Source organism: Macaca mulatta, chromosome 6 (assembly GCF_049350105.2).
Source record: "Macaca mulatta isolate MMU2019108-1 chromosome 6, T2T-MMU8v2.0, whole genome shotgun sequence".
Classification (NCBI taxonomy): Eukaryota; Metazoa; Chordata; class Mammalia; order Primates; family Cercopithecidae; genus Macaca; species Macaca mulatta.
The window spans coordinates 78,932,416-78,948,263 of record NC_133411.1 but is presented as its reverse complement, the minus strand read 5'-3'; positions in this window follow the sequence as shown (position 1 = coordinate 78,948,263).

Sequence of the window (15,848 nt, the reverse complement as noted above, 5' to 3'; positions counted from 1 at the left end):
AAATTTCCCAGTCTCAGGTATTTCTTCATAGCAGCATGAGAACAGACTAATACACCTGAGTCCCAGGGGTCTTTATCCCCCTACTCACTGGAAGAGAGGATTACTTTCAAATCTATTTTCTCATAGCAAAGTGGGAGTAATAATAGAACCTTCTCACAAGGATTTAATGAGGGCAGGCATATAAAACAGCATCATATCTAATGCTAGCTGTTTTATCATCACTGTCATTATCATTTTTTCAGATTGTTATTTCTAAGATGAAGCATATTTTCTCCAGGGATTTTGTGAGCAGGGTGGGCACCCTCTGACCCTCCCCTTTGAAAGAGAACCATACAATCGTGGCTGACAGATAAGAAACCTAGCAACAGTCACACTGATATTCCATCAGCTCTCTGGCAGCCATTTCTCCATGACTAAGCACTTGCATTCCTTAGCCTGTCTGCAAATCCGGTGATATCCACAGACACATATCTTTCCTTCTCCTGCTACTCAGACCAACCATTGCCATTTCCTTGAGATAAGTACTGCCTGTAGCCCTGCCGTGGGTGTGAAGGGATACTTTCATCTGGTTTCGGCTTGCTTTTAGGTCAAGATAATTTATTCTCAGGCTTCACGCTCTGAGGAGATTATTAGCAGTTGTAAAGAAAAGACTTATTGGTATACCTGTGCTCTGTGACAGCCCCCACAAGCCCTGAGCTGCTTTTCACCTGCAAAGTCCAAAGAGGCATGTGGTCAGCTAGGATGACTGACGGATTTATGACCTGCCTTGCAAGAAAGGTTGTCACTGAATCACATTTTAATATTGTGTCCCAGTCTTTTAAAATCAGGGGTTAATGTAATAACAGACATTTAAAGAATGTTTATGTGTCTTCAATACAACCATCAGAGAACACATTATTATTATTTGCTGGTGCTGATACTCTCAGTCCTAGTGCTAGTAACGACATTTTAAATTTGTAACGTGTTCATTACATTACAAGTCACATTGCAGATGAGGAAATGAGGTGAGAAAGGTGAAGCCATGGTGTAGGTGGGGCTCAGGCCCAGTGCCATGGGTATCTGCGCTCCGGATCCTGCCCTCCCTTTGTACCACATTGGCTAATGTGCTGCTCTGGTATAGTGAATCACACACTAAAGTACTCTAAGAATAAGGACCAGAAAGAAACATTTTCATTGCCTGCTTTCTTGTATCAGATAATGTTTTACTTTGGCTTCAGAGTGTCAGAGAGTTCAGAAGCAAATGTCAAGGTCAACCAAAGCATATCAGCCTAGGCTTCTGGAATTCAAATGCCACCATTCATTCCTATTTCATTTGATTTTTAAATTTCCATTTTAATGGTTTTATTGTTTGTGCTTTTTATTTTAACACTTCAGTCATTTGGGAAGTAAAAAAGGAATACATGTTAAGAAAGACAAATCAATCTGTCAGTTATTTCAGTTTGACTCAGTAGAAAAAACGGGCATAGAACTTCCCTTTTGTGCCAAATGTTTTGTTGCTCTGCTTTCTTAGGAAAGGTCTATTCAGGGTAAGGTTGCCAGATAAAATATAGGGCGCCCAGATAAATTTAAATTTTAGAAAAATAATGAATAGTTTTTGTTATAAATGTGTCCCAAATATTACATATTAATTTTTATACTAAAAAGTATTTATTGCTTATCTGAACTTAAATGTATCTGTAGGTCCCGTATTGGATCTACTAAATCTGGCAATCCTTATTCAGAGCCGCAAAGATCCTAGATGTGTAACTTGTTTTTGCACCTAGGCACAGAATCTGGCTAAGGATCAAGGTGCAAAATTGAAACAAGTTTATGATAACAGTTAAAACCATGAAAATGAGCTGGGCCTATTTAAAAACAAATTTTGAACATCTGGCCTTTGGAGACCATTAGATTCACTGGCTGGAAGTTCATTGCCTAAGGCCAGAGGTGGCACATTCTACCAGGACAGGATCTGATTTTTAGCTTGAGATCCTTGAAGACCACCTGTACCTGCCTATAGTTTCCCAGAGGCTGGCAAGCAGAACTTGACTGTGCCTGCCTCTCCAGAACAAATGTTTTGCCCAGTTTTCCTGACCTTTTTTAAAATTGCATTTTTAACTCCCATTTTCCCATGTGTCACATTAGCTTTGAAGATTTCACTGATTGCTTGAATCCTGCTTCCTCACTCCCACCTCCTTGTAAAGGAAGCAAAATTATTTCTCTGTCCCAATCAAAAATATCTGCCAATTACTTGTGGGATCCTGAGAGTATTGTATTGGAACACCCAGCATCTTCTCATGGTCTCCCTCCCAGACCCTTCATCATTGTCTGTGCTGTCTGTTAAATGAGGGGGCCTGGCTGCTGGAACACATTCAGTGAGCCACCAAGAGGGCATGGCTGCTGGCTTCCTCTCCCATGGAGCCCCAAGCCTGCAGACCCCTGCATCTCCTCCAACCTCAGTACCTTGCTGTGCTACAGGTGGAAAAGGAGAGCACCATCCCTCATGAACCCTGTCACTCTGCTCACACATGGGCCCCAAATCAAGTGGGGCTGCTTGGGGCCCCCACGAGTCACAGAGTGCTTGAGCACCAGCGCTCCTTCTACCTTTTCCTGAAGTCCTCCCTACAAAGCTGAAATGACGGATACCTGGGGCCTAGCCCGAGGTGCACAGTTTTTATGTCTGCTTTCATTTCACCAGACAGCAGAGGGCAAAACCTTCTCCTAATAACAATAAAAGCCCTCATGCAAATTAGCTTAGGATGGAAGCTCTGGTCTAGAAGCATTTCCAGTGGTTTGCAAAACATGCTTCATCTTAAAATCCAGTGGGGAACAGACCCTAAAACTCACACTGTGTTCTCATGATACAAACCATGTCTGACAAGGGGACGGTAGGTAGATGGCCCCAGAGAACGTTGTGCCTGTGATCCTACTTTGTTTAAATCTGTGTTCCAAGGGATCTAGGCTGCCTGTCAGATGCTCATACCCCTTTCCCTTGATGCTGCTCTTTTGCAAGCATGAACTGTAGATTTTTAAAGTTTACCCCAACCAGGCTAGTAGCCAATAATCCAAGATGCTGCAGAAGGGATCCAAGGGCAAAGCATCCTGCTGAGTTCAGAGTATGTGCTCCCCATTGAAGACAAGGAAGTGGTGGCTAAATAAAATATTTACAGGGCACCTGAACATGGTCTCTCTTTTTCTCCTATACTTTTTGCTCCCTTCTGTACGAGTGATGGATGATGTTGCCTGTAGAACACCAAGAACCTCCATCCCCATGAGCCGATGCATCACCTCTCAGCACCGGTACTCTGACCTGACTGTGCTCTGCAGGCGCCCCTGGGTGTCTTTGTTCCATGTTAGAATCTGACTGAAAGACACTGGAAGGGACGGCTATGTGATGTGTTTCTCCCTCCTAAGGAGGGTGCCTCTCATTTTCTCAGTGTAGTTTGTTTGAATGAATCCAAGGTTTCATATGTCCCAGCCACTAGACTGTAAGCCCTTGAGGGCAGGTTCCCCCAAAAGTTAACCTTGAGACAAGGATTTGGGTGCAAGTAGTTTGTTTAGAAAATGATCTCAAGAATTACAGTGAGGGAGTGAGGAAATGAGGAAGGGAATGGAGAAGAGTCAATAAAGGGAGTGTTAATGATATTCCTGCTGTGAGTTCTAGAACTGGGGTTTAGCTTTCCTGGGGAGCCCTGGACAGTCTGAAGCACACTTCACATCGTCCCATTGAAGGGCAGGGAAGCTGGGACATTTACCCAACAGCTCCTCCCCCTGTGGGCTGAGGGACACTCCTGTCCATGGGCCAAGCATGCCATGGCCAGAAAAAACCCTCAGGCAGAGAGAGGCTGGATGCCTGTGGCCTGCAAAAACCTGTGTGCTGGGGACCTTCAGGATAGGGGGATATAAGTGGGGCACCAACAGCCTCTGTGGCAGGGACTATGGCTTCTTCTCTCTGCATCCTTAACACCTAGATTAAGGTGTTGAGGCTGCATCCTTAACAGCGCCTGGCATTTCTGATACTCGGTAAACATTCGTTGAATAATCACATGAATGAATGAGGAGTACAGGTACAGAAATATAATGTAATGGTTCAGCAAATGCTGCTCAGTAGGAAAAAATTATCTAGGACCTTTGCAAAAACCAACTCAAGTGCCAATGACAGCAGTTAGTAGAGGGCACGCCAAAACAACGGGTCTGTTTTCAGTTTGAAGTTCTTGACCAGAGTAGACTGGGAAGAACTAGCAAGGTCATCAGATGCAAAGCCAAAAAAGAGTGTCTCCCCATAAAGCACCTCAGAAACGATAACGTGTGATGTCAGTTAAAGATACCATCTCATTTCCTTGCTTTCTCTGGGCATAGAGGACTCAGAACCCCACTGGACAGCCCATCTCACTATTATGTAGCTTTGGTGTTTAGGCAAGCCTTTTTAAATATTTATTTATTTGTTTAGAAACGGAGTCTTGCTCTGTCACCCAGGCTGGAGTACAGTGGTGCAATCTCGGCTCACTGCAAATTCTGCCTCCTGGGTTCAAGCAATTCTGTCTCAGCCTCCCAAGTAGCTGGAATTACAGGTGCCTGCCACCATGCCTGGCTAATTTTTGTATTTTTAGTAGAGATGGGGTTTCACCATCTTGGCCAGGCTGATCTTGAACTCCTGACCTCGTAAGGGCCACCTTGGCCTCCTAAAGTGCTGGGATTACAGGCGTGAGCCACCACCACGCCCGGCCTAGGCAAGGCTTTTTATGATGTACCATAATCTGCCTCCTAATTGCTCACTGCTTTCCAATGCTTCAAATTCCTTCTCATCATTACTAGCTGTGTCGCTGTGGCTCAGAGGCTTATTTTTTTGGTGCCTTGTTTTCCTCATCTGTAAAATGCCTATGATAAGCATTGTGCTTAAGAGCTGGACTCTGACTTCCAGCTGTGTTGGCTCCACTTCAGGCTCCACCGTGTACTAGTTTGATTTAGAATGGGCTTCCTTAACCTCTCTGTGCCTTTGTTTCCTTATCTTCAAAACAACATTATAGCACTAACTCATGGGGTAGCTGTAAGCACTTAGTAAGTGATACATGTGTTAGTTGTTATTTTATCTCTTAAAGGTGTTGCAGGTGTTAGATGAGACAATACAGGTAAAGCTTCTGTAGAACACAGTGTCTGATGCAGGTTCAATAAATGTCCGTTATTATTATTTTTAAACTGTAGCACTATTAAGATACTTTGCCATTTATTTGTGGCCACTTCTACCTCTCTTTTCCAGACTAATCACCTTTTCTTCATAGCACACATTGTCAAGTGTTCATCCCTATGCATGATCTGACTGACCTGTGCAAATCCCCTGGGACCATCACCCTGCCTGCCCTCTATACCTTGACTGTGAAGAGTAAAATTGCTTTGCTCCAGTAAAGTATGTTCTTTTAATCTTCTTCACAGTCACTCAAACATCAATTATCATCAGCAAATGGCACCACATTTGAGCATTTACCAAAAGGCTGGGTCAACGCAGCCTATAGCTGCACCTTATAGCATCTGCTGTCTACAGAGACCCAGCTTTGTATTTTGGCCAAATAGCCTAATTTTCTCTCCACCAAGTCCTGCCCCGCTAGCCCAATTTCAAACCAAACAACAGAATCTATGTTTGGAATTGATAGAGAGATTACATGTGAGAGCAGGCTATACTCTGGGTGAACTGTGAGATTACGGGGAGGGAAAGGTGTACGTAAAAAGAGAAAAGAAAAAAAGAGGAGGGAGTGTGAGGCTCTAGCAAAGGGGCATGGTGCAGAGCTGAAGTTTCACGATTCAGCTTCACGTGTCCCCCACGAGCACTCTTGGGCATGGTCATGCATCTGACATTAGTTTTTTCTAAGACCTGACTATCAATTGCCTACTTTGAGAATTTCCCCTTTTTCAGCTTTTTCATCTCTTTGAGACCTTATACCTTTTGTTCTGTTGACTGCAGTCACCAGTCTTGTGCTCTTGCCTCCACAAGCCCTCAGGGAATCACCCCGGTTTCCCTCCTTTCCCTCTATAGCTCTTTCTCTAGTTCTGTCATGGGACTGCCTTAAATCCTAACATCCTTCTCTATGCTGTCCTTTGGTGTTCTCACTGACACCCACACCTTCCACTAGTATCCATGCTCTGACAACCTCTAAGTCTAAATCCCTAGCCCAAACTTCCCTCCTCTCTTTGAGACTGGCCCACACATTGCCAACCTCTAACTAAACATTTTAATCTAGGTTTCCTGCTGGTCCCAAAATTGACAATGTCCAATATGAAACTCTTTATTTCTTCCTGTCTCCAACCTCTTCATCATGCTGTGCTTCCTGTTTTGGATAATGACACAACTGTCCAAACCTGAAACCTGGGAATCATTGCAGATTCCCTTTTCCCTCACTCCAATGGGATCCCACTGATAGTATTTATTATGTATTTCTTGCATCTGTGTCATCTTCTGCATGTCCCCTGTAACTGCCATTATTTAGACATTTTCCCACTCAGACCATTCTAACAGCTTCCAAAAGATCTCCCTGCTAGCATCATCTCTCCACTTCTTTCCCCCTTCTACCTTTGTCCTCCACTAGACCATCAAAGCCACTTCCTAGGTTGCAGGTGTTGTCATCATTGACATGGTATTTATAGCTCTTCATCAACCAGTCCCTCCTTGTCAATACCCAAGGATTAACATATTATTTCTCAAAATCAACCAATTAAAAATATTTTTTAAACACCTTCTATATGCTTAGGATTGTGTTAGGTCTTGTGGAGGACATAAAGAAGTTTAGTAGATGTAATCTTCAACTTTTAAAGACTTTCAAAATTAACGTGAAAAAATATTGCATAATTAAGTGCTTCATTGTGTGGTATAGTCTATAGAAGCAATATGAAGTGTGTGTTTAGGCTGCTTTTCCAAGGTTTATAAAAGTTCACAAATATGTACAGTCAAGCATTGGCTTAACGACAGGGATAAATTCTGAGAAACGTTAGGTGGCTTTGTTATTGTGTGAACACAAACCTGGGTGGTATAACCTACTACATAGCTAGGCCATATGGTATAGCCTGTTGCTTCTGGGCTACGCCTGTACGGCATGTTACTGTACTGAATACTGTAGGCAATTGCAACACTATGGTAAGTACTTGTGTATCTTAACAGAAAAGATACAATAAAAGTACGGTATTATAATCTTATGGGCCCACCGTCATACGCGCAGTCCATTGTTGACTGAAACGTTGTTATGCAATGCATTACTGTATATGCACATAAATTATGTATGTGAAAGTCCCTGATAAAAAGTTTATAATACAAATTTGCCTTGGTAACACTAGTTATTTATATTACGAAGAGGGAAGGAAGTCACCTCTATCAGATAACACACCTTCATTAGTTAACTTCACAAGAGTACTTATTTTATTGAATATTCATTCTGTTTTCTTTTCAGTAGGAAGAAAAATAGTTTCTGTAATTGAAATCCAAAAATGGGCCATTGCTTTCCCTCCTTAGAGGGACATAAATCAGATAGAGTCAACATCAGGTCAAACGGGCAAGGGAAGGAAGAAAAACAACACATAGCTTTAGCATAACCACCTAAATCAATGTGTTGCCTGGCTTCAAAATAAAGAAATCTAGCTTAAAGCTGATAATCTCTCAAACAGATGGGACCTCCGCAATCAAATACAAGTCTAGTACACTACGAAGCCCAGGCAGGCTGGCCTGTTGTGATGCTCTCATCTTGTGAACCCCCCGTGCAGAACTCCACAGGGAGGCTACAGCACAGGTACCCCTGTTTTCCTCCCAGGAGAACAGATGGACTTGGCTTTGCAAAAAGGGAATCAATTTAGAGAAAACCTGTAGTCTATGACTTTCCTTGTGCAAATTGCTCTAAGGTAAGATATCAGAAGCCCAGGGGAGTGATATAATCTTTCCTAGTTCTTGCTCATTAGCTTGTATGGGCTTGAAACAAAGTGCTAATAGGTTTACATCATGCTGGAGGGTTTTCCAGGATGGGCAGAGTTTTGGACTAGGAGCCAAGAGGAATAAGCTCTCTTCCTGGCTCTGCTGTTAACCAGTTGTGTGTGCAACAAGAAACAAAAAAATGATCACCAAAAAAAAGCCCCTTAACTTCTGGGGTCTCAGGCTCCTTATTCCTCATAAGGCCTTGCTGGTGATAAAAACATTCAGAGTAAAAAATATTTCTAAGAAACAGAGGCAATCTGAGACTCTCCTGGCAAAGCTTTCAAGCACCCTGACCATGTTTATCCCAGGGCCACAACCCCTTCGTGACTTGCCTCTGTGCCTAGTTTACCATTATGGTGAGCAGAACCACCTGCTCACTTGTTCCAGGGCCAAAATTAGATTTGAAAGGACCTATCATATTAACAGAATGTTTGGAAGTTTTGAAAACACTTTCACATTTACCATTTCACTGCATCCTTACAACGCCTTTGAAATAGGCAGAGCTAGTCCTCTTCTTGTTCCTAATTCGAGGGTGAGGGAACTGAGGCTGAGAGTCCAGAAGCAGTGCACCTCTCTCAACTCCTCCCAACTCCTTCCAACTCCCCAGCCTCTCTCTCTTCTTCCCTGGGCTCCTGGGTCTGTTTTTCAGATCCTACTAGATCCTCTGTGCTTTTGGATTAGAACCTAGAATCTTGGATTTGTCTTCCCACCACCTCTAAAGACAATGTTTCTCTCCTGCTCCTTTTAATCCCAGGGAGAGAAATGAAACATCCCACCTCCTTCACAAGCACACACTGACTGCCTCCCCTATGAGGGTTTGCTGCCTGTTCTCCTCCTTTCTCCACTTTTACTCTCCATCACTGTCAAAAGCATTTATTTATTCCACAAATGTTCCCCAAGTGTCTACTTGTTTGCAGGGCACTATTTAGATATTTGGAAGCGAAGGTAGCAGGCACACACACGAGGTGCTCCAGTCGGTGGGGCAGCTAGCTGCATTTTCAAGTGGTGTGCCTGTTTTATGACTGCTCTGTGTTCCTCTTCGTTTGTATTTTCGATCTTGGATTGTAAAATACACAGAACGGGTCCCTGCATTTTGAACTCACCCTTAAGTGGTATATGGAGAGAGATACCTCAAAAGGGTGTTTGTTTTTTTTTTCGTTGTTTTTTGTTTGTTTGTTTTTTTGCTAAGCTGATTGTTTTCCATTGATATCAAAAGTCAGGACTGGTAGAAACAGAAAAACAAAACAGTTTCATCTCAAGAGAAATGCCTGAAGAAATAGTGGCAAAACCAGTATCATTTTAATTAATAAATTAATCACGATAAATGTTCTTAAGTCTATTTATAAGACTACATAGATTCTTCTACACTCGGTGTTGGATTAATGGAAATTTTCTACTAAGAACCAGCTCCATTTACTAATGCTCAATTGTGCATCTGGTACATGAAGCCTGTAGTGAAGTAGAAGTTCAAGACCTTTCTAATTCATTAGTCAGTGACTTATTGATTCTGAAAGCTACAGACCCTGTGCCTTGTCATCATTTTCATAAAGCAGTCCTCAGGGTAGTGTTCACTGTAAAATATTGAGCTTATTAAGAGTTTTTGGGCCTCTGATTAACTTTCACAGCAAAAGCTATGTTAAGTAAATTAGGTACCAAATAAATCTAAAATGATTGTGGAAAGTCATCAGCTAAATTAAGACGCTGACAGCTCACATAACAAGATGCAAAGCAATAGTAATTAAGAAAAATAATCACCTCTGCTGCTGAGAGGATGGGTTTGGCCCCAGGTGAAGTAGCTCCCAAGGCATCTGCTTTCTAAAAGGAAAGTCTTGCTGTTCTGTTTTGCTGTGAAGGGGTGAGGGGCAAGAGATCGTTTTCTGTATTACAGTATTCACCACATACTCTAATGAAGTGCATTATATTTGGGAAATAATCTTATGTGGGGCAGAAAAACAGATTTGCAGAATTACCCAAGATGTCTTATAGCCCTAGTGTGGCAGACATTGTGAACTGGCCCCACCGGTACACACAACTCCTTTCTCCCTGCTTTCCTCTAATGGAGAAGCAAGAAGATGAAAATATTCACCTCTTAGACTCGTTCACCGGGAGTAGTGGTCATGTGATCCAGTTCTCCTCAATGAGATAGGCGTGGGAGTTGCTGGGTAGAACTTCTAGGAAAGCTTTTAAAACGGACAGATGAGACTGGATGCCCATTCTGCCTTTTCGCTCCTGTCTTTCTCCCCTCCTCCTGCTTGGAACATGAACAGGAAGTCAGAAGCAGCCTGGGTTGTCTGCTCCTCCCTGCCTGCTCACTGGAGGGAAGAGCTCTATCTGCTGAAGCCATTTCAGCATGGTGTTTATTGTTGGAAGTCAAATACAAGCCTAACTTGAGGACTTTTCAGTTCAGAGGATAATTTCTCGGCAGTGCTGTGGGGTTTAGTAGAAGCAAAACCACAACCAAAAACAACAACAGTATTGTATCTGTCTGCGTGCCAGTTTCCATTAGTAATTTTTAGGCAATGACATGAATTTTTTTGGAGAACTGAAAGCCAGCCCTGTGAATGCAATGCAAGCGTGCTTCTCATCGGGTCCTTTACTCTCTTAATCTGGTGACAATTCTCTTCTCTGAAGATAACTTGTCACCAATTCCAGGGGATGTGTTTGAGAAGCAGGACTGTGTTTTCCTTGCTGGCTCCTTGGAATAGTGCATCTGTGTTAGCTATCTTGAGATTTAGAATTTAAGCTTTTCCTGCTCCAAAGGATGCTTCTAAATGTATAAACATAAGATGGGGTTTCTTGGCTGTACTGCTTTTACCTATAATACTTTGGTTTTTTCTTGTAATCCTGGAAAATGAAGCAGTGATAACAAAGATTATTAATTCAGGCCTAAAAGAGAGGGAAGGAGAGAGAATCAGTGAGTGAAGAGCCTTAACTCCTTTATTATCTCCTGGGTCACATGGCCTGTTTTTCTTGCCAGTCCACATACATTTTGGACATTCCTTGCATATTCAAGGAAGAAGACAACAATATACATTCTACATTGGTCAACAGTGAAGTGAATCACAACGTCTTTCCTTGCTTTCTTTTTGTATTATGGGTCCATAAAGAGGGTATATTATGATTGAGAGTCAACTTTTCTCCCTGCCAGGGGCCTAGGAGTATATGTTTTCAAGGTTTTTTTGTTTTGTTTAGTTTAGTTACTGAGCACACTTGAGATGTGGTTATGTTCCTTCTTGAGATATGATTTATTTCCTGGACAAATATTTATTAAACACTGTATTAGTAATCTATTGCTGCATAAAAAATTACCCCCTAAAACTTAGTGGTTTAAAACAAACAAACAAAAAGCATCTATTACCTCACACAGTGTCTGTGGGTCAGGAATCAAGGAGCAATTTAGCTTGGCCATTTAGTTGCAGTTAAGATCTTGGCAGGGCTGCAGTCATCTAAAGGTTTGACTGGGGCTGGAGAAGTCACTTCTTTTTTTTTTTTTCCAGAAATTTAACAGGATATGTTTATTGTCTTTAGTGCAATGATGGCTTCACAAGTGTATACATATATCAAAACTTATGAAACTACATACTGTAAATATATGTCAGTTATACCTCAATAATCTGTTTAAAAAGGTTTTTTAAAAATATGCTTCCAGTAAATAAGCAGTGGACAGTTCCCATAGGAATATGTCCAACATTTATTAAGAAAATTTGCAAATAAAATAATAATGAAAAATTATTTTATACCTCCCACCAAATTTTATTTTATTTTATTTTATTTATTTTATTTTTTATTTTATTTTATTTATTTATTTTTTTAAATTTATTTATTATTATTATACTTTAAGTTCTAGGGTACATGTGCATAACGTGCAGGGTTTTTTTGTTTTTTTTTTTTTTTTTTTTTTGAGACGGAGTCTCGCTGTGTCACCCAGGCTGGAGTGCAGTGGCGTGATCTCGGCTCACTGCAAGCTCCGCCTCCCGGGTTTACGCCATTCTCCTGCCTCAGCCTCCGAGTAGCTGTGACTACAGGTGCCCACCACGCCCGGCTAATTTTTTTGTATTTTTAGTAGAGACGGGGTTTCACCATGTTAGCCAGGATGGTCTCGATCTCCTGACTTCGTGATCCACCCGCCTCGGCCTCCCAAAGTACTGGGATTACAGGCTTGAGCCACCGCACCCGGCCTACAGGTTTGTTACATACGTATACTTGTGCCATGTTGGTGTGCTGCACCCATCAACTCGTCAGCACCCATCAACTCGTCATTTACATCAGGTATAACTCCCAATGCAATCCCTCCCCCCTCCCCCCTCCCCATGATAGGCCCCGGTGTGTGATGTCCCCCTTCCCGAGTCCAAGTGATCTCATTGTTCATTTCCCACCTATGAGTGAGAACATGCGGTGTTTGGTTTTCTGTTCTTGTGATAGTTTGCTAAGAATGATGGTATCCAGCTGCATCCATGTCCCTACAAAGGACACAAACTCATCCTTTTTTATGGCTGCATAGTATTCCATGGTGTATATGTGCCACATTTTCTTAATCCAATCTGTCACTGATGGACATTTGGGTTGATTCCAAGTCTTTGCTATTGTGAATAGTGCCGCAATAAACATACGTGTGCATGTGTCTTTATAGCAGCATAATTTATAATCCTTTGGGTATATACCCAGTAATGGGATGGCTGGGTCATATGGTACATCTAGTTCTAGATCCTTGAGGAATCGCCATACTGTTTTCCATAATGGTTGAACTAGTTTACAATCCCACCAACAGTGTAAAAGTGTTCCTATTTCTCCACATCCTCTCCAGCACCTGTTGTTTCCTGACTTTTTAATGATCGCCATTCTAACTGGTGTGAGATGGTATCTCATTGTGGTTTTGATTTGCATTTCTCTGATGGCCAGTGATGATGAGCATTTTTTCATGTGTCTGTTGGCTGTATGAATGTCTTCTTTTGAGAAATGTCTGTTCGTATCCTTTGCCCACTTTTTGATGGGGTTGTTTGTTTCTTTCTTGTAAATTTGTTTGAGTTCTTTGTAGGTTCTGGATATTAGCCCTTTGTCAGATGAGTAGATTGCAAAAATTTTCTCCCATTCTGTAGGTTGCCTGTTCACTCTGATGGTAGTTTCTTTTGCTGTGCAGAAGCTCTTTAGTTTAATTAGATCCCATTTGTCAATTTTGACTTTTGCTGCCGTTGCTTTTGGTGTTTTAGACATGAAGTCTTTTCCCATGCCTATGTCCTGAATGGTACTACCTAGGTTTTCCTCTAGGATTTTCATGGTATTAGGTCTAACATTTAAGTCTCTAATCCATCTTGAATTAATTTTCGTATAAGGAGTAAGGAAAGGATCCAGTTTCAGCTTTCTACTTATGGCTAGCCAATTTTCCCAGCACCATTTATTAAATAGGGAATCCTTTCCCCATTTCTTGTTTTTGTCAGGTTTGTCAAAGATCAGATGGCTGTAGATGTGTGGTATTATTTCTGAGGACTCTGTTCTGTTCCATTGGTCTATATCTCTGTTTTGGTACCAGTACCATGCTGTTTTGGTTACTGTAGCCTTGTGGTATAGTTTGAAGTCAGGTAGCGTGATGCCTCCAGCTTTGTTCTTTTGACTTAGGATTGTCTTGGATGTGCGGGCTCTTTTTTGGTTCCATATGAACTTTAAAGCAGTTTTTTCCAATTCTGTGAAGAAACTCATTGGTAGCTTGATGGGGATGGCATTGAATCTATAAATTACCTTGGGCAGTATGGCCATTTTCACGATATTGATTCTTCGAAGTCACTTCTAAGATGGTGCATTCACATGGCTGTGGGCCAGAGGCCTGCCTCAGTTCTTCATGGCCTGTTCACAGGAGGCCTTACTAGTCAGTGTTACTCTTTCCCAGCATGAGTCTTAATTGTGCTTGGCTCCATGCTCTGAGTTCTTGGTTCTATCCCCGAGTCATATTTCTTTTTCCATAAAAGGTAGACTGTATATGTAGCTGCATAGTTTTCTCAGTTACAAGACAAAAGTGTAAATTTTTTGTAACTTGGCTTCAGAAGTCACAGACCATCATTTCCTCAAAATCTTATTGGTTGCATATTCAATATTTGAAGAGACCACATAAGGGCATGAAAACTAGGAGGCGAGAACCACTGGGGCCATCTCAGAGGCTGATTACCACAAACATTTACCAAGGCCAAGGCTCTATGCAGGGCACACTGGGGACAGAAGACCAAGGTTCTTTTTCTCAAGAAACTTATACTCTAACTTGGGTGATTAAACACACACACACAAATAATGTGAAAAATATCACTGACTTATATAACCAAATTGCTATAAGGAAAAAGCACTCACTGGGTGTATTTCTCTGTTTGTTTCTCCCACTAGTTTTTAAGCTCTTGGCAGGGCATTTCTCATCTTTATTCCCCACGGGGCTTAGTTCAGAGCCTTGCAAAAGTAGATCTTTAGTAAATATTTTCGGAATGGACAAAACCCCATGGAAAGATCAAGAAAGTCTGAAAACTAAGAATAGGTCATTGGGTCAAATGATCAAATTTTGATTATTTTAATTTTCTAGGAAAAGAATTCTGGGAGACTCTTTGATTAAAACTGAAATTGCAAGGAGTAAAGAAGGTGGCAAATTAGATCATTCAGCAAATTTGGAAGTAAAAGGGAGGGTGGAAATGGATTTAACTTGAGAGGAATTGGTCAACAGATTCTTTTTTTAAAAGTTTAAGTTTAAAGTTTTCTTTTAAGTTCGAGTTTAAAGTTTTTTTTTAAAGTTTTGTGGGCATTTTTCTAGCTAAGGGAGGAGTCATAAAGAGAAGAGAAAATGGAACTGAAGAAGAGAATGTCGATAACCGATGAAGCAACATCCCAGGAAGGGTTCACAAGGACAAAAGGACTAACCATTGAAAAGAAAAGGAATATTTCTTCTTTGGAAAAGACAAAAGATAAAGAGACATTGTAGAGTGAAGAAAAGGGAAGCTTTGTTAGATCATGTTGAATTGCCTTGATTTTTTTCAGTAAAGTTGGGGGGCAAGGTCATTCTACAGACTGAGGGGATCCAGAAGGGGATGGAGCTTGAGGACAATGGAATGTGCAGCAAACTATTGGAAGAAATTAGAGAGTGAGTGGCCTAAATACTCACAGGATGGTAGTGAGGAGCATCTGGGTTAGGAGAACCAGTATGCTTGAGGACACAATGTCCTTTGTTACTACTGGAACCATGGATGGAAAATAATAGCTACCTACGCAAACGGCCATAGCTAGGAACCTTGGGAGACAGTCCAGCAGGTTTCTACCCTGACTGAATGTTCTAGTTCCATGATATAATTTCATTCTTTTGAAAATCACTAGGAACCTTGGGCTGAGAAGAAGTGGCATAATCTGCCACTTAAATGTGTGATATGCAATGTGGAAAATATGGAAAAAGTTTTCAATCTTTCTAGCAATTCTTAACATGAACAATTTAAGATTCAGTTACTAACGAGCACTGCTTCACATCATATAAATGATGTCAATACCCTCTTCATATTAGCCGATGTGAAATCAACACTTAATTTCCACGTTCTTCTATAAGTAAGTCCTATATCAAACTACATAAAGACAGTGGCATTTTATGGAAAACATTCTCAAATGGACAGGAAATGACTAAACTGGGGCTTAGGAGACCTGGTTCCATTCCAGCTCTGCCACTTAATCACTTGCCTAGTGATAGAAACCTAGTAACCAGTCATTTGTAAAGCTAGAAAACTGGATTAGATGCTCTCTAATTGTTTCCAGCTCGAGCATTCGATGACTCCATGGTTTCCAGTCCATGAAATCACCTAGATTTTCCCCTGTGAGTGCCACACAAGTTGGACACTAGGGGTCACATTTAGATAATCACTCATAAGTACATCTGTCTGAATCTCCTAAACAGCCTTCATTTACTTCAATA